The 23,295-nt window shown below is 45.8% G+C and overlaps 1 protein-coding gene across 3 annotated transcripts in view; it reads right to left on the bottom strand.

The window, feature by feature from the left end:
* The window catches only part of fhit (fragile histidine triad diadenosine triphosphatase), a 1,230,589-nt gene that overhangs the window by 217,366 nt on the left and 989,928 nt on the right, over window positions 1-23,295 (bottom strand). The window lies entirely within an intron of this gene.

Raw genomic sequence — 23,295 nt, 5'->3', positions numbered from 1 at the left:
ACACTCAGTGACGTCATGATCTCTGTGATGACGAGGTCCGAGGTGATCACATTCAGCAGCAGCGCTACCGGCAACACCGATATGGCATGCAGTGCTGGAAGCGGCATCAGGTGGTGTTAAAGCTCTCAACGCCGTTTTAGCACAATCTCGTGGCGCTAACGGGTGGCGTAAACCACGTGAATTTCTCCCCCTTAGTCTGTACCTCAATAGCCACATGTGGTGAAGGATCCCACGGCCCAATAGCCCTCAGTTCAAGAGCCTTGCTCCCCACTTCCCCCTTGTTTCTTCCAGTGAGAATCCTTGGCTTCTGTTCCCTATTTCCCCATTCACCCACCAGTGCAAACAATTCATCACTGTTTACACACAGTAAGGTCAGTGGGTTTCACTTACCTCTTTAACTGGCTGTTCCTCTCTCAGTGCCGGTCCCACTCACCACCTAGCAGCTGCTGCTCTCGGCTCTGTGGGAAATGCTGGGCTCCACGCCCAGCCCATTCCCCCTGTCTCCTCGAGCCCCCTTTCCCGAGCCCGCATTCCCCAGTCTCCTTCACTCTACACACTTTTGAGCCACCCACCCCAATTTCAGAGACCGCCGCCCCCCCCCCCCAGCTGAGCCGGCTTGAAGTCCGCCGATTGCGTCTGTGAGAGACGGCCGGCGGGCCCGGTTGCCGGGGTAACCCTTCCCGCTCACCAAGCCCCGGCCGAGATCCGCACTCCCGAGAGCCCCGCCCCCCCCCGCCCGAGCCGAACGCGGAACAGAGAGAGACGCCGCGTCTCAGCTGCTCCTGCTGCGCACGCACCCTGACCCTCGTGGCTGACGCCGTTGCCCCGGGTAACATGACACGGGGGGGGGGGTGCGGGGTGAGGAGCTTAGCAGAAGCCGTGGGAGAATTACCTAGGTCGGGCCTGGCTGGGCAAGAAACACCCAGGCTTTCAGGCCTAACAAAAACGGGGAAAGGTAGGAAAAAGAATCTTCAGGTTAGAGAAAATATTTACAAAAGAATGAAGTTTTTTTTAAAACAATTTAATAAATTCAATTTTATTTTGCTGGAAATGTATATTTGAAAAGAAAGACGCAGAAAGCAGGAAAAAGAATGGAAGGAAGATGGCGGCTACTCACCTCGGTTCAGAACGATAAGACCTCGAGGTCACTCTGTCGCTAATGAGCGGATAATGAGATGCTAATGAGCGGAATGTTGAAGGTTTTTCGGATACCGCGGGCGCGATTTTAGCCCGGCCGAAACGTAAATACGCTTAAGACCGTTTTGGAAAGGTACGCTTTCTTTCGACGTAACGCACGCGTAGGTACGCTCTGTAACTTTCGAGCGCATAGCCCGGCAGACGCACACGTGAGGATAGACAGACAGAAGGACAGACAGACAGAAGGACAGACAGAAGCATCGCTTTATATATATAGATAGACTAGCTGAAGTGCCCGGCGGTGCCGAGGGTCTTTTGAGGGCATGTTGTTGTTGGAAGAGAGAGAGCGAGCCACTGGGGGGAAGAAAGAGCGAGCGACTGGGGGGGAAAGGAGAGCGAGCGAGCGACTGGGAGGGAGAGAGAGAGAGCGAGCGACTGGGGGGGAAGAGAGAGAGAGAGCGAGCGACTGGGGGGAAGAGAGAGCGAGCGAGCGACTGGGGGGGAAGAGAGAGAGCGACTGGGGGGGAAGAGAGAGAGCGACTGGGGGGGAGGGGGTGGGGGAAAGGGGGAGGGGAGGGGAGGGGGGAGGGGAGGGGGAGGGAGGGGAGGGGGAAGGGGGGGAGGAAGGGGGGGAGGGGAGGGGAGGGGGAGGGGAGGGGGGAATGGGGGGGAGGGGGGGAGGGGAGGGGAGGGGGGTGGGGAGGGAGGGTGGTGTGGGGTGTGTGGGGGGAGGGGAGGGGGGGAGGGGAGGGGGGAGGAAGGGGGAGGGGAGGGGAGGGGGGGGTGTGGGGGGAGAAAGGGAGGGGGGGAGCTAGCAGACCCGATGGCTCCGCGGAGCTCCGTGCCGCCCCAAGCACTGACATGGCTCAGCCCGAGCCCCGCCCTCTCGAGCACCGGCCTCCCACTCAACCGGAGCCCCGCCCCTCTCGCTCTCCGGAGCCCCGCCCTCCCGCTCTCCGGAGCCCCGCTTTCCCGAGCCCCGCCCCCCGCCCGAGCCGGCTTCAAGACCAGAGAGACGCCGCCGCGCAACCTACCGCGTGAGGCCCGGCCGGACTCAAGTCGCGCTCCGGGCGGAAGATGACGCGGACGCTGACTCCCGCCCCGCCCGCCTTTACTAAGATGGCGGCGGTGGCGACGCTCAGCTCAGGCCCGCCCCCTCCAGCCTTCACAAAGATGGCGGCGATCGCTGGCCTTTTGTCGATCCCAACGGGAGGCACCTAGCTCGGGCGTGGCTGGTCAACAGACGCCCAGGCTTTGAGGCCTGGAAAAACAGTGAAAGGTAGGAAAATTATAGAGGTTAGACAAAAGATTTACAAATTAATTAACTTTTTTTAAAAACAATTTGTCTTTTAAAAGCAACTTTTTTTTTGCTGGAAATGTAGATTTGAAAAGAAACACGCAGAAAGCGGAAAAAGAAATGAAAAGTTTGGAATCAAGATGGCGGCGACTCACCTCGGTTCAGAACGATAAGGCCCACCCACACGCACCGATTGGTGGACCGTCAGGTCACCGAAGCGTAGGATTGGTCAATCGTCCCGTCACTCTACTGTAGGAGGGCCCGTCTGCACGCGCCAGGAACCCGCCCCCGCCACGCAGCAATTGGTCGACCGTCGGGTCGCTCGACCGTACGATTGGTCAACCTCGACGTCACTCGATACTAATGAGCGGATAATGAGCAGAATGTTTAACGTTTTATGGATACCGCCGGCGCAATTTTTGTCTGGCCGAAACGTAAATACGCTTCTGACAGTTCTGGAATCGTAAGCTTTCTTTCGATGTAACACACGTGTAGGTACGCTCTATAACTTTCGAGTTTATACAATACAGACAGACAGACAGACAGACGGAATGACAGACAGAAGAACTGCTTTATATATATGATATATAAGATAAGATCGAGAGATAGATGATTTGAACTCAGAAATCAGAGGTATGGTGCCAAAATTTGCAGATGATACCATTAATTAAGAATGTGGATGGCTTCACCAAAATACAGGAAAACATAAATAGGCAGAGAAAGGCAGAGAAATGGCAAATTAAACTCAACATAGTGAAGTGTGAGGCGATTCATTTTGGTGAGAGGAATTAGGAGGCCACTTCTGTACTGTGGATTCTATATAATTCTATGTAGGAAACTCAGATTTAAGGCCAGGAGCTAGCATAACCAGCCAATTTAATTTGCAACCTTTCCACTAGAGTTATGGCAGGAGTGTTCCAGAAGGGCATCCAGCTTCTCTATATGGTATTGAGTCCAGGAGCAAGAGATAGAGGGTTAAAAATTTGATTACGTAGTGCCCATTGTTTGGGCGCTATGGGTACTGTTTTGGGTCAAAAATGTCGTCTGAGCCGTGCGCACACTCTTCTAGTGCGGGCCGCGCCGGACGCATCTTGGTGACAGCATTAGCATCGGCGCTGGGAGCGTGCGTCATAAGTATGTAGAGTAGGCAGATTGTGACATTAATCAGCATGCAACACTGATTTGACGCCAGTGCAGCCATTTTTGTCCTCAACGCTAGAAGTAACACCCTATGTTAACTTCGCACAGCTGCATTCAGCAGCTGCAATGAGCCCCTACCAACGATATTTAAAGGGATCATCAACCACTCTCAGGTGAGTTGCTGATTCATTTCTACTGGCACTGTGTAAATTTGTGGAAGTGTTCGGAGCTTTCTAGGGTTGTTTAAAGTTGGTGAGGTTACAGAGAGTGTGCTGCAAGTGGAGCAGGTGTCATCTGTAACATCTCCCAGTTTGCCGCCCACTGCTGCATAAGAGAGGTGACAGAAGCTCTTTATGCCAGGAGAGGGGACTTCATTTTCTTCTCTCTGACCAGAGAGAAACAGGCGGACCATGCATATGGCTTTACCAGGATAGCAGACTTCCCCATGGTGCAGGGCACCATCGACTGCACACACGTGACTTTGCGGGCACCGCATCTAAATGCAGAGATGTACCGCAACCACAAAGGTTACCACACGTTGAATGTGCAGTTGGTGTGCGACCATGCTCATGATGGTGAATGCTCGGTATCCTGGCAGCAGACATGATGCGTTTATTCTGCGTTAGTCCGCTGTTGCCTCAGTCTTAGAGCCACCAAGACAAACCAGAGGGTGGCTACTGGGTGACTGAAATAAAGAATAGGTTTGCCTTTCTAATCTAGGCTTTATTAACTTTAAAATCCTGTAGCACATCTTTCCACACCCAGTCCCAACCAAAGCTGGAAAGAACTGAATTTAAGATGGCCACCACAAATCACATGACATCAACTACCAATGAGATTACAGCATATATCCCAAGGCAGGAAACAAACAACCAATCACAATACTTCTTACTAAACATAAAGAATAATCACCACATTCACCCCTCCTTTTAAAATATACTCCAACCTAAATAACCTTTACAATTTATAATTAATTATTTACAACTAAAACTATGCACAGACAAGAATAAAACTATTCAACATGACACAATACTAAGTGAACAACAACAAATAGTAACATTGCACATAAGTATTAAGTATCTCTCACCTAAAACAATATAATATAATATTTCAACAATTTTAAAACATTACTATCAATTTAAAAGTCCATTTTCAATCGGTCGACCGGATATCTTGTTCGTGTCGACCTTCTTAACCTTGGTGAAATTCCTTGCCCTCCCACACCAGGAGACACAGAAGTATCTTCTGCAGGAAGGCTATCCATATCCCGATTTTCAACGGTTTCCGGATTAGAAATCCCATCAGAAGGTAAACTGGGACGGTCATAAACATCCATCGAGGGCTGACTAATAGAAGTATAATTATCTGCAATCGGATTGGAAATATTCGTAGTATCTGTAACAGCATCCACATTATCTGAATCATGACTATTGTTAATATCCTCAGAAGAGGGCTGGCCACCACAAGGAGCCAAGTCTTTAATTGAAACAGTACTTTCTTTCCCACCTTGGAATCGAATATGAGCATATTGGGAATTTGCCTCCAACAGCTCCACCTCCTCCACTAAAGGATCATATTTTGACAATCTAACATGGCGTCGAAGCAGCACAGGTCCCTGCATAGTAAGCCATGAAGGTACCGAATATCCCATTGTAGATCTCCGCGGATAGTTAAAGAGCCTTTCATGGGGGGTCACATTAGTAGCCGTTGAAAGCAATGATCTAATGGAATGCAGGGCATCAGGCAGTACCATTTCCCACTGTGTATTCTTAAGGTTCCGGGATGTCAAAGCCAACATAACTGCCTTCCAGATCACCCCATTGTATCGTTCGCACTGTCCATTACCCTGGGGATTATACGGGGTAGTTCTACTAGTAGAAATTCCCTGACTCTGAAGGTATTCCTTCAACTGGGAAGACATAAAAGAACTTCCCTGATCCGAATGGATATACGCAGGCATCCCAAAGATGACAAAAAGTTGAGTCAGACATTTGATAACTGTAGCAGCTGATACATCTGCGCAAGGAAAAGCAAAAGGGAACCTTGAAAACTCATCCACAACAGTAAATATATATCGGTTTTGAGTAGTTGAAGGAAGAGGCCCCTTAAAATCGACGCTCAAACGTTCAAAAGGAGAAGTAGCCTTTATAAGATGAGCTCGTTGAGGCTTAAAGAAATTCGGTTTACACCGAGCACAGATAGAACATGATGAAGTCATCCGCTTGACGTCTTCAACTGAAAAGGGCAAATTCTTACTGCGTACGAAGTGTATCATCCTCGTAACCCCAGGATGGCATAAGGCATTGTGAAGATTAATAAGCGTATCTCCGTGAATCACAGAACAATAAGCCCTCGACAGCGCATCAGCAGCAACATTATCCTTCCCCGGACGATAAACTATATCAAAATGGTAACATGCCAACTCAATCCTCCACCTCATTATTTTATCATTCTTAATCTTTCCAAAATGTTTGACATCAAACATAAAGGACACAGACTTTTGATCAGTTACCAACGTAAAATGTCGCCCCGATAAATAATGTCTCCATTTACGCAGTGCTTCTACTATTGCATATGCCTCTTTCTCTATTGAAGAATGCCTTTTTTCACTATTGTTCAAGGTACGTGAGAAAAAGGCCACAGGTCTTCCATTTTGGTTCAGAGTAGCCCCAATTGCAAAATCAGAAGCGTCCGTCTCAATCACAAAAGGAACCTGCTCATCAATAGAATGCACAACTGCTCCAAGGATATCCTTTTTAAAATTATCAAAACACATCCCGGCCTCCCATGATAGAGGATATGTCGTAACCCGAATAAGAGGCCGGATCTTCTGTAAAAAATTTGCAATCCAATTAGAATAATAAGAAAACAGTCCAACAACTCGTTGCAAAGCCTTAGAATTAGTAGGACAAGGTAAATCAATCAATGGTCGCAGACGTTCTGGATCTGGTTTAATCTTGTTTCCCGAGATAATATACCCCAATAGATTTACCTCAGTGGTCGAAAAGATACACTTCTCTTTATTAAAAGTTAAACCAACTTTTTCCGCAGCTTGAAGGAATCTTTTAAAATTAGAATCATGCTCCACCCTTGATTTGCCACACACTGTGATGTCATCTAAGTATGAAAAGGCGTCAGAGAGAGAGTTATCACTTATAAAAGCATCCATTGCCCGTTGAAAACAAGCAACACCATTAGTAACACCAAATGGTATTCGGCAAAACTGATACAGCTTTCCGCCAGCCTCAAAGGCCGTATATGGTTGATCCTTCTTAACAATAGGAATCTGATGATAAGCACTCTTTAAGTCAATAGTGCTAAAAACCTTATACTGAGATACTTTGTTGATAAGCTCATCAATCTTAGGCAAGGGGTACGCATCTAATTGAGTATACCTATTAATAGTTTGGGAATAGTCTATCACCATTCGTTTCTTATGTCTCTCGTTAGTCGTGACAACTACCTGTGCTCGCCAAGGCGAACAACTAGGTTCAATGATTCCTTCCAATAAGAGACGTTGAACTTCAGAATTAATAAATTCTCTATCCTGACTGCTATACCTTCTTGACTTGGTAGCAATTGGCTTACAATCCGGCATCAAATTGGAAAAAAGTGATAATGGAGAAATGGATAAAGAGGTTAATCCACAAATAGATAAAGGTGGCTTAGTCCTTCCAAATGAAAAACTGAGAGACTCGTGTAACTGAAGCACATCATGACCAATCAAAATATCCGCACAGAGATTAGGCAAAACAGATAGGCGTATATCAGTATACGTATTACCTAGAAGAATCAATTTCACAAGGCAACAACCAGCTACTTGTGAAGTGAGAGTCGTCTGAGCCATACACACCTGATACGTAACAGGTGAAATTTTCAAATGCTTCTCCTTCGCAAACTGAAGACTTATAAAACTCTTGGTACTGCCCGTATCTATAAGGGCCTTCACTTCCAACCCATTAACTTGGGCCGTAACTATAGCTTTGTTTAGGCCATGAGCAAATGCAGCAGAAATTGATGCAATAAACGCCCTATCTAAAGGCTGAATAGTCACAGAGGAGGTAATTGAACCTGATGATTTACACACACGTGCGTAATGACCTCTCTTGCTGCATTTACTACACACAGCCTCCCGAGCAGGACACTTCAGACGAGGGTGCCGGACGTTCCCACAAAAATAACACTTCTGAATCCTAGAGGCAACAGCCGCCGAAGTAGAAACTGTTTCAGAATCTAGTAAACCACTCCTATTAAGTCCACATAATTCCTTTTCATCCGGAACTGCCGAAACCACAGTCGCAGGCCGATTAAAAAGAGCATAAGAATCCGAACTTCTCTGAGCCACATCCAATGTAGAAGCTTGCTCAAAAGCACTCTTAAGATCCAAAGTCTTATTTTCTAACAACCGCTGACGAATTGATCTAGACAGTAATCCATTAATAAAAGCATCCCGTACCGATTCTTCCTTATATTCTTCAGCCGTCACGGCCTTATAATTACAGTTAACACTAAGGCACCGAAGTGCTTGTAAATAAGTATCCAAAGATTCTCCCACCTGCTGCCTACGGGCAGATAGAAGGTGACGTGCAAATACCTCATTCTTTGGTTTAACAAAAATCTTTTCCAATGTAGAAAAAGCCACTTCGTAAGTTTTACAGTCCAAAATATACTTATACACATCCGGAGCAATGTAGTTGATCAGCATATTCAGCTTATTTAGAGACTCTTGATCCAACACGCCCAAAAAGTTTTTAAATGTACAATACCAGTGTTTCCATTTATCATCCACTCCAGCAGAATTAGGGTCAGCATTGAATCGTTCTGGTTGAAGATATCGCTCCATTCTGACATAAAGTTAATAAATTGAAATAAAGAATAGATTTGCCTTTCTAATCTAGGCTTTATTAACTTTAAAATCCTGTAGCACATCTTTCCACACCCAGTCCCAACCAAAGCTGGAAAGAACTGAATTTAAGATGGCCACCACAAATCACATGACATCAACTACCAATGAGATTACAGCATATATCCCAAGGCAGGAAACAAACAACCAATCACAATACTTCTTACTAAACATAAAGAATAATCACCACAGTGACAAGGGCTATCCGCTGACCACCTGGCTCATGACTCCGCTCCGCAACCCAACCACACGTGGGCAGCATGCGTACAATGAGAGGCATGTTGCCAAAGGGAATCTGATAGAGCAGACCATTGGCATCCTTAAACAATGCTTCCACTGCCTGGACCACGCTGGAGGAACCCTGCAGTACTCAGCAGAACGCGTCTCAAGATTCGTTGTGGTCTGCTGCATGCTCCACAACTTTGCCATCATCAGGGCACAGCCCTTGCTACTAAGCATACGGCGACCAGCTGAGGAGGAAGAGGAGGAAGAAGCGGAAGCTGAATAGGAGGAAGCAGACAGGAGGAAGCGGAATGGAGGAGGGCAACCCAGACAGCCCTTTTCTGCCCAGGCCGTCCGTGATCGACTGTGCTACGAGTGAACGCAACCCTAATCCCCCATTCAACAATAGTCCCACACCTTAGTTTCCCTCTGCCACTGACCATCACAGTGTCATCTTGTCCAAAATGTTGAAATAAAAGCCACCACAAAAGAAATCTTCCAATCCAACTTTATCCATTAATCCATCCAATATTACATAATAAAGTGAAATAATCACCTTTAGGCATTCCATTAGTGCCTGTCTTCAGTGTGCCTTTGCCTGTCCTAGTGCTCCTATGACGTGCTACCCCAGTGGCTGCAGCATGGCTGGTGGAAGGCTGCTGACTTTCAGTAGCAGAGACTGCAGATGGCCTTGCAGGATGACCTCGAGTATCTCTGGACCTAGAATGCCAGTCTGTGGACTGCACTACCTCGGCATGGGCAGCAGCAGTCTGGGCTGGCTGGCTGACAGGCAACAGCAAGGGCACTGGCGAAGTGGCAGTGGTGGAAAGACGAATGCTGTCATCCTGAGAGAGGTCAGCAGGTTCTTGCTCCACGGAGCCACTGCCACACCCTGGGGCGGCACCTCAGCAATCCTAGCCATCTGTTGGAGGACAGATTGCTGGACTGCTGTGACACACTGCAAGCCCCTTTCCATACTGGTAAACCCAGCCACGATGGCAGTCTGAGCTTGCATGACAGAAGTCTGAGCTTCCACTGCAGCACTCAGGTGTAGGGTGGCTTGTGCTTGTGCTGCAATGGAAGCAGAGACATCAGCTATCAGACACTGCATGATGGTTGGGTTTGCAAGTGCGCAAATGGATCTGCCCACCTCTTCCATGCTGGAAATCATGGGCTCCAAGCTCTGCACAAAGCCCTGTGCAAGGTTGGTGCTGAAAGCCTCCATGCTCCTTGACATTGCACTCAGGCTTTTTGGCAGGCCTGCCAACGTACCAAACATTTCATTGTGCATACCCATCAGCGTTCTTCTGTAGCCCGCCCCATCTAAGTCCTCATCTGAGTCCTCTGCAGCAGAACTCGCCCTCTGGAGAGCCGCCATCTGCGCTACCCTTTCCCCCTGTCCTGGCTGCAGCCCACTCATGCCCGGTAACTCATCACGTGCAGATTCGGCCTCTAAGCTACCCTTTAAACTCCGCGCAGTGACAGTATCTGAGCTGGTGGCTGCGAGTGTCAGATCGCATGACAGTGTTCCTCCTTCTTCATCACGCTCCTCTCCCTCTGTCTTTTGAACGACTGGCTGGACAGGTTGGATTTCAAGGGTCTTTGAAATGAGAAAGGCACAAGAGTGGTAGGGTTGTGATGAGGGGAGGGACTTAAAGCAAGAGTTGCATACTTACAGCATGTGCAGCTTGTAAATCAGAAGAGATTGTGGGATGTGTGGGAGGCGGGATGTGAGAAGGAGGATAACGTATGAGGATACCGACATCTTGTACTCTTGCAGCCCCGCCGCTGGTCACGGGCTCAGCCATCCCCCTTTCAAGAATGGCCAGTACCGTCTCCTCCAAGGGGATGAGGTGATGCAGACGAGTCTGTCCCCCGCCGGTTAGGTTCTGCTAGCGCCGGTTATGCGCCACCTTTTCCTGCAAGAGAAAGGAAGTGTGTCAGTAAGTGTGGTGCAATGTGTTTGGGTGATGTGCCTGTCATGGTTGAAAAGGTGACAGTGTTTGCATGCTGTGAGTGTGAGGCTTGCAGCAGTGGTAAAGTGTGTGAGGGTGAGGTGGAGCGATGAATGTGAGGTATGAGTCATGTTTGGTAGAATTTGTTGGTAGGTGAGTGATAGGGGTGTAGTGCATTGAGCAGTGTGTGAGGCTAGTGGTGCAAAAGGTGGGATATGGCATTTGAAGATGAATTCACTGACCTTGACCACTTGTGTGAGGTCATTAAACTTCTTCCTGCACTGCGTCCACGTCCTAGGGGCTACACTGTTGGCATTCACCACAGTGGCTATCTGCTCCCACTGCACTTTTTTCTGTTGCCTGGAGGGTCTCCTGGCCCCCTGTGGAAAAATAACCTCTCTCCTCCTATTGACCTCCTGTACAAAGGCCTCCAGTGCTGAATCGGAGAACATTGGTGCACACTCTCTCTCCGTTGTGCCATCATTAATTGTTCTTTTCCACTGTCATCCCCAGCAAGTTCTCTGATCTGCTGCAGGCAGAATGCACCTCCCCTTTAAGAGGTGCAGACTGTCTTTAAGAAGCAGAGGCTAGCTTTAATTGGTGCTAGCCTCGCACGAGCTTGGGCCCCCTGCGTTCAGCCACTCAGCAGTGCATTCATTGCTGGGCTGAACGCCACAATCATGGAAATGAGCAGGCAGCATGAAGTTTGTATGCTGCCTGCAGCCCTCCGAACGGGTGCAGGTTGATCACACATCGTGAACCCCACGCCCATTTACGGGGGCAAACCAATTTCTAGGCCAGGGTTACTCTGTAGTCTGCCTTATACGGTACCATTTGGCATTCATATGCAAGCAGTAAGCTTTGCAGAACACTGGATTTCAAACTGCAAAATCACAAATTAAATAAAAATATTCTAAAACAATCAACAGAAGGGGGCAGAAAAATATGGTTAAGCTTACCATATTTATTGCAGACTTTTGATTATTTTTAAATGCAGTTTAAGCCTGTATCTTCAATCTAAAAACACTGCACATTACAATTCAAGATTGAACTGGTTACAATGAGAATACATGTTAATAAATTACTTACAAATATAAATTAGTAAAGTGATCAAAAGTCATTCAAGTGTTACTTAGAGTTGAAATGGATCTTTTTTGAAAGGTGATTAAGATTAGTTAAATTATGCTCAGAGTGCGTACACACATTTTTATGCTACAGAGGTTTCTAATGAGGAACTGAGTGTAATCATGAGTCTAATTAAAAAGTACCACTTTACAATATGATCTCAAACAGAAATGGAATAGCTAACTCACAGGGGTTTTGTATAGGATGTGCAAATACTTGTAATGTAATTTGTCTTTTACGTCGATATTCAATTCTTGCTGGTCGACAACGTGCATCACTACTATTTCCAGCTGGAGTTAGGTGAGCTACAAAGCAGCATTTATAAACAGTCTGTACATTGTCCTATAAGAAGGCAAACCAATTGCATAATGACCCGGATTTTGCGGCAAAAATAATGGTGAGGCTATTAGCGCTCACCGTTATTATGGAGTAAATCAGACAGCAACTTCCGGCGACCACACATGCGCAATTAAACGCGGAAATCAGGAAGTTGCTGTCCAAATTGCCCTGCTCCTCCAGAAGCCCAAAGACTCGGCATTGAAACACATGGCATGCATGAAGTTGTGGTACTTACCCACTAGATCCCACTAAACTCACCATTAAAGGTTCGGGCTTGTCCATTCAAATGTATGTGGATTTTTAACACCGTGATAAGTCTTAATTACTGCCAAACAACCCCTCTGGCACTGAAAATTAACTTTTTCAAGTGTGGAATCCCATTCCTTCAGATTTAATTATTGTAGGAGATTTTTAAAAAGAAAAAAAATTAATTTTTAACTTTGTCTTTCTGTCTCTTTTATCTCGCTCTCTTAATCCCATCTTTCTTCCCCTCTCTTTATTTTGTTTTCTGTACATGATTTGGCATTGAATTAACTATTCTAACTTACATTTCCTTGTTCAGACTCTGTGTGCCTCAGTCAGTATTCTTCAATCTGATTGGTTAAGGAGATATATAGTTGCTTGCCCTGTTCACATAGATCCCAGATCCCCTGTATAGGGCGCTACCCCAAAATGGATTTCTAATCACTGCAAGTTCCACTGCAAAAGCCCACAAAATGTTTGTGAGCAAGTGTAAGTGTAATGAATGGTTGGTGCCTCTGACTGCAAAATCCAGGACAATAACATGCATGTATTATTTAATACTAAATTAGGTTCCTGTTAATAATTAGAAATGTGATCTGACAATGTGTAAGCAACAAGTAAGGTGCACTGAAGTCCATTTGATACATTTTTCAAACATGCTTCACTTTGAGAGTGATATAACTTAAATTTCACCTGCTCATGACCGGAATGAACAATGCAACAATAGCAGACCTTAGCCTCAGAATTCCGTGGGGGGGTTCTACTGGTCTCGCAACGTAACCCCACGGGAGATTGGCGGAACAGAAACAGGAGTGTCAAGCTTACGTCGGGTCCCCGTCGTTTCTGCAAATTCTGTTTTGACTTGTGTGGGATGGCGGTTCCATCTGTCCCTTCCAACCCCCCGCACCTGGAGTACTGTGTACAATTTTGGTCTCCTTACCTAAGGAAGGATTCACTTGCCATAGAGGGAGTGCAACAAAGGTTCACAAGATTGATTCCTGGGATGGCGGGGCTGTCATATGAGAAGAGATTGAGTAAACTAGGCCTGTATTCTCTTGAATTCAGAAGAATGAGAGGGGATCTCATTGAAGCATACAAAATTATTACAGGGCTTGATAGGGTGGATGCTGGGAGAATGTTTCCCTTGGCTGGGGAGTCTAGAACCAGGGGCCACAGCCTCAGGATAAAGGGTAGGCCATTCAGGACTGAGATGAGAAGAAATTTCTTCACACAGAGGGTGGCGAATCTTTGGAATTCTCTACCCCAGAGGGCTGTGGAGGCTCAGTGGTTGGGTATATTCAAAACAGAAGTAGATAGATTTCTGACTAGTAAAGGCATCAAGGGATATGGCGATAGTGCCGGTGAATGGAGTTGCGGCAGATGATCAGCCATGATCTCATTGAATGGCAGAGCAGGCTCGAAGGCCGAATGGCCTACTCCTGCTCCTGTTTCTTATGTTCTTACAAGGCAAATGATGGGCTGGGGGCAGAGATTCCCTAAGCTGGCAGTTCCTTGTCTGGGTCATGGATAGAAACCTGGCATAATCGTGGCAGCCAGTACACAAGTGAGTGGAGGAGTATCAACCTCCACAAGGGCACAGGTGGGGCCCCACCAGTTGAAAACAGGCCCGGAAAGTGGCTGGGACAACTAAAGAGGAAATTTAAATTCCTGGATCGGCCTCCTTGATTAGGGGCTCATTGGAATAGTGGCAGGGTTGGGCAACAAACCCTCCACCCCATAATCCAAGTTTCCTGGTGCATGGGCCAGGTGAATGCCAAAGATGCTCCAGTCGTGACATTTGTGCCTTCCTCACCCATGCAAATGAGATGACCTGCTACTGACCCCACAAAGTTGTGGCACTTTAAAATATTTAAGGTCAAACATAATTCACCCAAATTAGAAAGTTACTGGGAAGTTTTAAGGAAGAAGGTTTTTAAAAGCTCTAAGAAGATGAATAATAATAATAAGATTGCCAAGCAGGACGATAGCAAAAGATGTGTTGATAAAACCCAAATCAGCACATCCTCAAAGCCAGTTAAACTGTTCGACACACCAGCTAATCTACCATGACATGAAAAAAGTTGGATGTTTTGTAATTAAAAATCAAGATCGGAGATTTAACCTGAACAGCCTGCTCCGCTATTCAATAAGATCATGGCTGATCTTCTACCTCATCTCCACTTTCCTCAACTATCCCCATATCCCTTGATTCCCTTAATATCCATAAATCTATCGATCTCTGTCTTGAATATACTCAACAACTGAGCCTCCACAGTCCTCTGGGGGAGAGAATTCCAAAGATTCACCACCCTCGAAGTGAAGAAATTTCTCCTCATCTAAGTCCTAAATGGCCAACCCCTTATTCTGAGACTGTGACCCCTGGTTCTAGACTCCCCAGCCAGGAGAAACATCCTCCCTGCATCTACCCTGTCAAGCCCTGTAAGAATTCTGTATGTTTCAACGAGATCACCCCTCATTCTTCTAAACTCTAGAGAATATTGGCCCAGTCTACTCAATCTGTCCTCATAAGACAATCTCCCCATCCTGTGAACCTTCGTTGCACTCCCTCTATGGCAAGTATATCCTTCCTTAGATAAGGAGATCAAAAATGTACACAATACCCTAGGTGTGATCTCACCAGGGCCCTATATAATTGCAGTAAGACGTCTTTACTCTTATACTCAAATCCTCTTGTAATAAAGGCCAACATACCATTTGCTTTCCTAATTGCTTGCTGTACCTGTATGTTAACTTTCAGTGATTTGTGTACAAGGGCACCCAGGCCCCTCTGAACACCAACATTTCCCAATCTCTCACCATTTAAAAATTACTCTGCTTTTCTATTCTTCCTACCAAAGTGGATAACTTCACATTTCTCCACATTATATTGCATTTGCCATGTTCTTGCCCACTCACTTAGCCTGTCTATATCCCCTTGAAGCCTCCTTGAATCCTCCTCACAAATTACATTCTCACCTAGCTTTGTATTATCAGCAAACTTGGATATTTTACATTTGGTCCCCTCATCCAAATCATTGATGTAGATTGTGAATAGCTGAGACCCAAGCACTGATCCTTGCGGTACCCCACTAGTTACAGCCTGCCACCTGAAAATGACCCGTTTATTCCTACTCTCTGTTTTCTGTTCGATAACCAATCCTCAATCCATGCTAGTATATTACCCCCAATTCCATGAACCCTAATTTTATTTAATAACCTCTTGTGTGGCACCTTCTTGAATGCCTTCTGAAAATCCAAATACACCACATCCACTGGTTCCCCCTTATCTATTCTGCTAGCTACAACCTCAAAAAACCCTAATAGATTTGTCAGACACGATTTCCCTTTCATAAATCCGTGTTGACTCTGCCCAATCCTATTATTATTTTCTAAGTGCCCTGTTACCACGTCCTTAATAATAGATTCTAGCATATTCCCTACTGATGTCAGGCTAACTGGTCTGTAGTTCCCCGTTTTCTCTCTCCCTCCTTTCTTAAGTAGTGGGGTTACATTTGCTACCTTCCAATCCACGGGAACCATTCTAGAATCTATGGAATTTTGGAAAATGACAACCAATGCATCCATTATTTCTATAGCCAACTCTTTCGAAACCTGAGGATGTCGGCCATCAGATCCCAATTTTTGCGATTTTAACTCCCCACACGCCTCAAAGCCCGCCTCGCGGCTGAGTTAAAATCCTGCCCAGAGTATTTGTTTAATTTCTCTGCCATTTCCTCATTTCCCATTATAATTTCTCCTGTCTCAGCCTGTAAGGGACCCACATTTACTTTCACTAATCTTTTTCTTTTTACATACCTATAGAAGCTTTTACAGTCTGTTTTTATGTCTCTCTCTTTACTCTCATATTCTATTTTACCTTTCTTTATCAATTTCTTGGTCCTCCTTTGCTGAATTCTAAAATCCTCTCAATCCTCAGGCTTACTACTCTTTTTGGCAGCATTATAAGCCTCTTCCTTTGATCTAATACTATCTTTAACTTCTCTTGTTAGCCACGGTTGGACCACTTTTCCTGTGGGGTTTTTGTGCCTTAAAGGAATGTATATTTGTTGTAAATTATGTATTAATTCTTTAAATGCTAGCTATTGCTCGTCCACTGTCATACCTTTTAATGTAGTTTCCCAATCTACCGTAGCCAACTCGCCCCTCATACCTACGTTGTTTGCTTTGTTTAGATTTAAGACACTAGTTTCGGATTTAACTGAGTCACTTTCAAACTCAATATAAAATTACATCATATTATGGTTACTCTTCCCTAAAAGCCCCTTTACTACAAGGTTATTAATTAACCCTTTCTCATTGCACAATACTAGATCTAAAATAGCCTGTTCCCTAGTTGGTTCCTCAACATACTGATTTAGAAAACTATCTTGCATACAGTCCATGAATTCGTCCTCCACACTATCACTGCAAATTTGGTTTGCCCAGTCTATATGTTGATTAAAGTCCCCCATGATCACTGTATTACCCTTGTTACATGCGCCTCTAATTTCCTGATTTATACTCTGCCCTACATTACAACTACTGTTTGGGGGCCTATAAACAACTCCCACCCATGTTTCCTGTCCCTTGCTGTTTCTTAGCTCCACCCAAACTGATTCTACGTCTTGATTTTCGGAGCTAAAATCCTTTCTCTCTACTGTCTTTATCCCATCCTTTATTATCAGGGCTACCCCTCCTCCTTTTCCATTTTGCCTATTGCTTCTAAAAGTTATGTATCCTGGAATATTTAGTTCCCAACCTTGGCGACTTTGCAACCACGTCTCCGTTATGGCTATTAGATCAAACCTATTAATTTCTATCTACAGGAAACTTTCGTTTAACCGGAGGTTAAATGTCCGGAAAGCTCTATCCACCGGCAAAATTCAGGAGTCGGTTCAGATAAGTTTTTTTACTTCTCATTGCTTTTTTTCTCCAGTCGTGGCTCTGCAAGGTCTAGCTGAAGCTGTTGCTTAGCTACAGAGATGCTTGCAAGCTACGCCGACTGTTTTGAAGCACAGGGTTTGTTGCTTCACATGGAGCTCAGAAGCTCCATATGTTTTAACATTAGCGCTGGTTTCTCTGGCAGTTTTGATGTAACAGCAACAGCTTGGTCTCGTCAGTGCCGGATACCAGAAAGTTTCCTGTACAATTTTAATATTACTATTGTGTTAAACCCATGTAATTCTGTGATATTTTATGATTCATATTCTGTCGATGATACTTAGTATCAGTTATCGTTACGACGACCAGTGATACTGAACCTTATAATGGTGCTCATTGTCACATGGTAGTTGAATAAAAGTAGCTGGTAGCAGTACAATGAGTTTTGTGCTACGTCCTTGAGGTCTTACAAGTGCGGTAAAATTTAATAGAAAACCTTAGTAGTATGTCTGCGAGCTCCAAGAGGCCAGTGGAGTATGACAAGACAGCGAATTTGGGGGGAAAAATTGAGTCACACCCGCTTTGGGGCGCTAACTTCACCCGAAAAAATTAGTACCCCCGCGGCCGAAATTGAGTGGTAGCGAACGAAGAGGGAAGCGGGGCGCTACTGCAAGCGCCCTGCCTCCCTCTTAGGCACTGCGAGGGAATATTGCGGTGCTATGTGCCGCGGTATTGCAGGCCTTCCTCCCCTTCTTAAAGGGGAGGGGCCTTGCGCAGCGTGACCCGGGGCCCAGCTGGGCCACCGGGATCAGAGTGCCAGGAGAAGAGCCCAGCACTCAAGGGAAGTGCGGGGCTCATGGAGTGCAGCCGGCACTCCGCGGAGGGGGAGTGGGGTGCTCAGGAAGCCAGGGAGGGCAGCGGAGGCAGGTGCTGGCAGGCGGCCAGCAACAAAAATGGCCGCCTGGCGCCTTGCCTTTAAATAGCACCGCCCCGGCCTCAAGTAGGCCCCCTGACCCCGTCGGAACATAGCGTCTGGCGGTAAGTCAGGGGGCACTACCAAAGATCGCGGCCGGGGCGTGAGCGAAGCGCTGCACATGGCGATGATGTCATTGCTGGTGGCGCAGCGACGCGGGACGCTAATGGTTACCACCGCCGCTAAATTTCGCTGTTGGCGTTGGTGGCGCTGCGCCTGGGCGCTAGTTGCTTTGCGCCCCATTAGCGCCCTCTTAAGGCGCTAACAGGAGGCGCCAAGCAACCAAATTTTTCCCCCCTGGAGTTTAGTCTCAGTTGGAGTACAGTGGTAGAGGGAGTTCAGCATTGGGATGCACTTGGACAGGAGGTTTTTTAATATAATAGATAATTGTGCGAAGTGAGGAAGCAACGTTTGATTCTAGCAAGAATTGGATGCTAGTGGGAGCCTGGCTAACACTTTTATAGTTTTTAAGTTAGACACAGAGGAATTCCATTCCAGGGAAGCATCGTTACATGTGTGGAGGGCAGCACATTAGAACTAAGTGTCGGAAAAATTAGTCTCTAGAGTAGAAGGTCTCTGTGCTTGAGCAGGAATTAGCAACACTCCACAGCATCAGAGAGGTTGAGGGGTTACTGGATCATGCCCTCCAGAAAGTGGTCGTCCAAGAGTCAGTGCTAGAGATAGTGCAGAAAGCGATAAGTAGATTTCCATCTGTGGGGCAGTAGAGGGAGACAGGACTCGCAAATGCAGGAAACCCCTGATCTACTGGAACTGTCCAGTAAAGGCACAGGCAGGTTTCCAGCGCACTTGCAGCAAAATAATGTCGGAGGAGCGGGAGACGCTCCGAAGAAGTTCCCAGCCATGTTGTTAGACAAGTATGAAGTAGACCGTGACTCAGAGGAGCATAGTCCTTAGCAACACAGAACAAGGTGGCGGGGTGGGGGGTGACATGAATCAGTCATTCATGAAAGAAAGACTTATGAAATAATACTGAGCAGCCTACGGGTGGCGCTGTCCAGGGAGAGTATAAATACTCGGGCACGGGCCCTGCTTGCGCAGGACATTCTTAACAGGAACTAGTGAAGGACACAACTAGACCTCCATGTTGTAAAACAGTTGATTAAAGCTTTGTTTAATGCTTAGACCAAGTGCCCAGTAGTTTTCTGACATCAAGGGGTGTGGTGGTGAGAGACAGATAGACTACAAGAACAGGAGAGTGGTGGTACTTGGAGATGCTATAATAAGAGGCATAGATTCTCTCTTTTGCAATTGTGACCAAGATCCTGAATGGTATGTTCTCTTCCTGGTACCAGGGTGAAGGACATTACAGAATGGATGGAAATACTTCTGGGAAAGGGATAACAGCCAAAAATTGTGGTTCATGTTGAAATCAATGACGTAGATAGAAGTACATTTGAGGAGTTGCAGAGTGAGTTTAAGGAATTAGGGACTAGATTAAAAAGCTAGACTGACATAGAATCTACAGCACAGAAACAGGCACTTCGGCCCAATTGCTCTATGCCGGGGAGCTTCCAACCCCATATCTTCTCCATCAGCAACACCGCTAACTTCCACCTCCGTAACTTCGCCCGTCTCTGCCTCTGCTCATCTGCTGCTGAAATGCTCATCCATGCCTTTGCTATCTCTAGCCTCGACTATTCCAATGCTCTCCTGACCAGCCTCCCATCTTGCATCCTCCACAAACTTAAGCTCGTCCGGCATGGAGTGGTGGGGCCGAATGGCCTGTTTCTGTGCTGTATATCCAATGTAAAACTCCATCACCCCCGGGCTCACTGACCTACATTGGCTCCCTGTCCAGCAATGCCTTGATTTTTAAATTCTTGTTTTCAAATCTCTCCATGATCTCACCCCTCCCCATCTCTGTGACCTCTTCCAGCCCTAGAACCCTCCGGGATCTCTGCGCTCTTCCAATTCTGGCCTCTTGCGCATCCCCGATTTTAATCGTTCCACCACTGGCGACCGTGCCTTCAGCTACCTAAGCCCTAAGCTCTGGAATTCCCTCTTTAAACCTCTACGCCTTTCTACCTCTCTCTCTTCCTTTAGGACACTCCTCAAAACCTACCACACCTGTCCCAGTATCTTATGTGGCTCGGTGTCAAATTTTGTTTGATAATGCTCCGACGAAGTGCCTTGATACATTTTACTACATTAAAGGTGCTACGTAAATGCAAGTTGTTGTTGTATACTCCACACAAGTTTCCTCCCACTCTAACTATGTCGTTCCACCCTGCCCCCATATCCTTTTGTTCCCGTCTCCCTCATTTATGCATCAAGCCTCTCCTTAAATGTGTCAATGCAATCTGCTTCAACCACTCCATGTGGCAGCGAATTCCACATTCTCAGCACTCTCTGTGATTAGGATAGAGTGACCACAGCATACCTAGGTTTGTCCAAGAATAGAAAACGATAATGAAGAGTAAAAGATAAGGGTGCTGGACTAGAAAAAGGCAAAGTTCAGCAAGATAAGAAGGCGCAAATTAATCAGCAAACAGGACTGAGCCCTCATTGCATGAAGCTGAGCTTTCTTTATTGAGGAACTTGTCAAGTCCCTTCTTAAAGGCCAACCACATCTAAATTTACCATGTCCACTGGTAACAAGTAAGGCTCTCAAAAGAAATACTTCTCAGCATTGAACCTGTATTTTATCATCATGTCTTCATCCACTATACATTTTAATCATTTTTAACCAAAATCTACATCATCTAATCATTTTATAATTTTAAAATTCTCAGTTACTTCTCTCATGAACTATGTTTTTCCAAAGTGAACAACCCTAACTAAGCCTATTCTTATAACAAAGATATCGAAACACTGAGGAATCATCAGCAAACAGCCCCATTCCTGACATTAGGATGTAGGGACGCAGCTGACGATGGATGGGCCGAGGATGCTGCCAGGAGGAATTTGTGCAGCAACGTCCTAGAACGGCAATGACTAACCTCCAATCTTCCTGTGTCAGGTATGACTGCATTCACTGGATTTTTACAACAATTCAGCAGATGCTGGAACTAAAACTTGATCCAATACCTTCAGTATGAGCACACCAAGACCGTATATAATTGAAGTATAGTGCTTTGCACTTTCCTGACCCAACAATACTTCCTGGAACCTTATTTGTTTTCTCTTTGGCTACCTCACAATGCATATAGATACTCGGGCCATCTCAAGTGGAACAGGATCTATGGTGATCAGAGACCTACATTAACATTGGCAGCAAGAAACAAGGATAAAAGAAATGTGCTGAGCCACTTCAGTTAGATGTCATCATTATACGCTGGGAAACAAAATGCCCAAGAGTTCTTCTGCAGAAATACAAGTGAGGTGTCAAGTGGTCTGCTCGTTCGGCTACATAGCTACAGTAATATTGTTCCACTTGTACTGCTTAAACTGCAGCCTTTAATGACCAACAAGTGAAATAGCTCACGTTATTGATAATTATCCAAAACTAATGTGTTAACAACATGCTAACATTATCCCAAAAAGCATTGATAACACTGTATCATTGTTTTTCTTTGTTCTTATTTGTGCTTTTGAAGACCTTTTCTAGTCACACTTAATCCACCTTGTGCTGTAATCTCGAAGTAGAACATATTTATTTCGTAACCTTTCTTTCTTCGCCCTTTCCTATCTCGGGGCTATCTCAACAATCTTATTTAAACAAATTTATCATGACTTTCTGTTACACATTCTTCACTATATTGCAGGTTTTAAGGGCAAACTCACTGTGCCCTGTGCAAAATGCCATTCAAATACCTCATTACCAGCTTGAGGCACTGCTTCCATTACCTACTATATATTACATTTCTCAGGACATATTGAAGTTTTATGGGTCACATTTGTCAGTCATTTTATCATAATGGCTGTTGCTACATTGTGCAATAAAATAAAGTTTACATTACCCATTGTAACTGGTGTGATACTTAACCCTTCAATTCCAGAATATATCTCAAAATAAGGCCTCATTCACCCAGATTGGCAGTACCTTGTCTATTATTCCCTTCCAATCAATATGTGGGTGACTGGCAGTAATAAACAGATCCAAGGGAACTTTTAGTAAACCTCATATTCTTTACTATTTGCTTCAGAAACCTCTTCCGTTGTGTATAAGGATATTTCTGATCAATAAATAGTACAATTATGTCACAATTCATACTGTTTGGCCCTGGACATACTTAATTTATAGGACTCTGAAGAATTGTGTGGTCAGATCATATATTTAATCACCTATCTGCAGCAAATGGAGTTTCTGAAAAATTTAGAATGCACTGAGACTGACAGCACTTTGGCCTGGATTTTCTCAATGGAGACAAGTTGGAGGCAGGACTGCTGCTTGTCGGGTCAATGTCCTGCCTCCATCATCTTCTGACCAACCAGAGGGATTTTCCCCTGATTGACCTTGTTAAGCCCACCCTGCGGGCTCAGCAGGCCGATTAGTGGGGGAAGTCACTGACAGAGCACGTCAATGTCTGACGAGCTATCTGTCAAGACTTCTTGAAAGAAGAAATGTCAGCATTTGACAGCTCTGTGAAGCTGTCAAACACTGATATTCGCTGTAGTTCGATGAGTCCTTGTGTTCAGGACTCATCAAACCTTTCAACTTTGTAGATTTCAGATGGCTGTTGGGTCGGAGGATCCAACAGCCAGTCTGTGAAATTGACAAGGAAGATGTCGAGTCTCCCGATCCAGGGTGGATGAAGGCTGTAGGCAGAAAACAAGGGAAGTGAACATTTTTTTTAACACTTAACACTCACCTTCCATACTTACCACTCCACACTTGTACCCATCACTCACCTCTACATCTTATTTTCAGGTCCCTCTGACCCCCGCAGACCTCCTTCATGTCTCCTCCAACCTGGAGGGGGTTCTCCGAGGTCGGGAAGCTTTCACCGAAGAAGGTAAAATTACACTAATCCTTTTTTCTGCCTGTTAACTATCTGTTAACAGGCAGTTAAAAGGATTTAATCCCTTTCCCACCTCCAGGTGACGGGACCCGAAGTAGCACATCTTCCCGCCTCCTGGCAAAAGGGCACGGAGGTGGGATGGGGGCGGGTTTACCATC

Source organism: Somniosus microcephalus, chromosome 11, assembly GCF_052327205.1.
Source record: "Somniosus microcephalus isolate GS21.2 chromosome 11, FLI_Smic_1.0, whole genome shotgun sequence".
Lineage (NCBI taxonomy): Eukaryota > Metazoa > Chordata > Chondrichthyes > Squaliformes > Somniosidae > Somniosus > Somniosus microcephalus.
The sequence above is the reverse complement of the archived record's forward strand: the minus strand, read 5'-3'. Positions and strand labels throughout refer to the sequence as shown.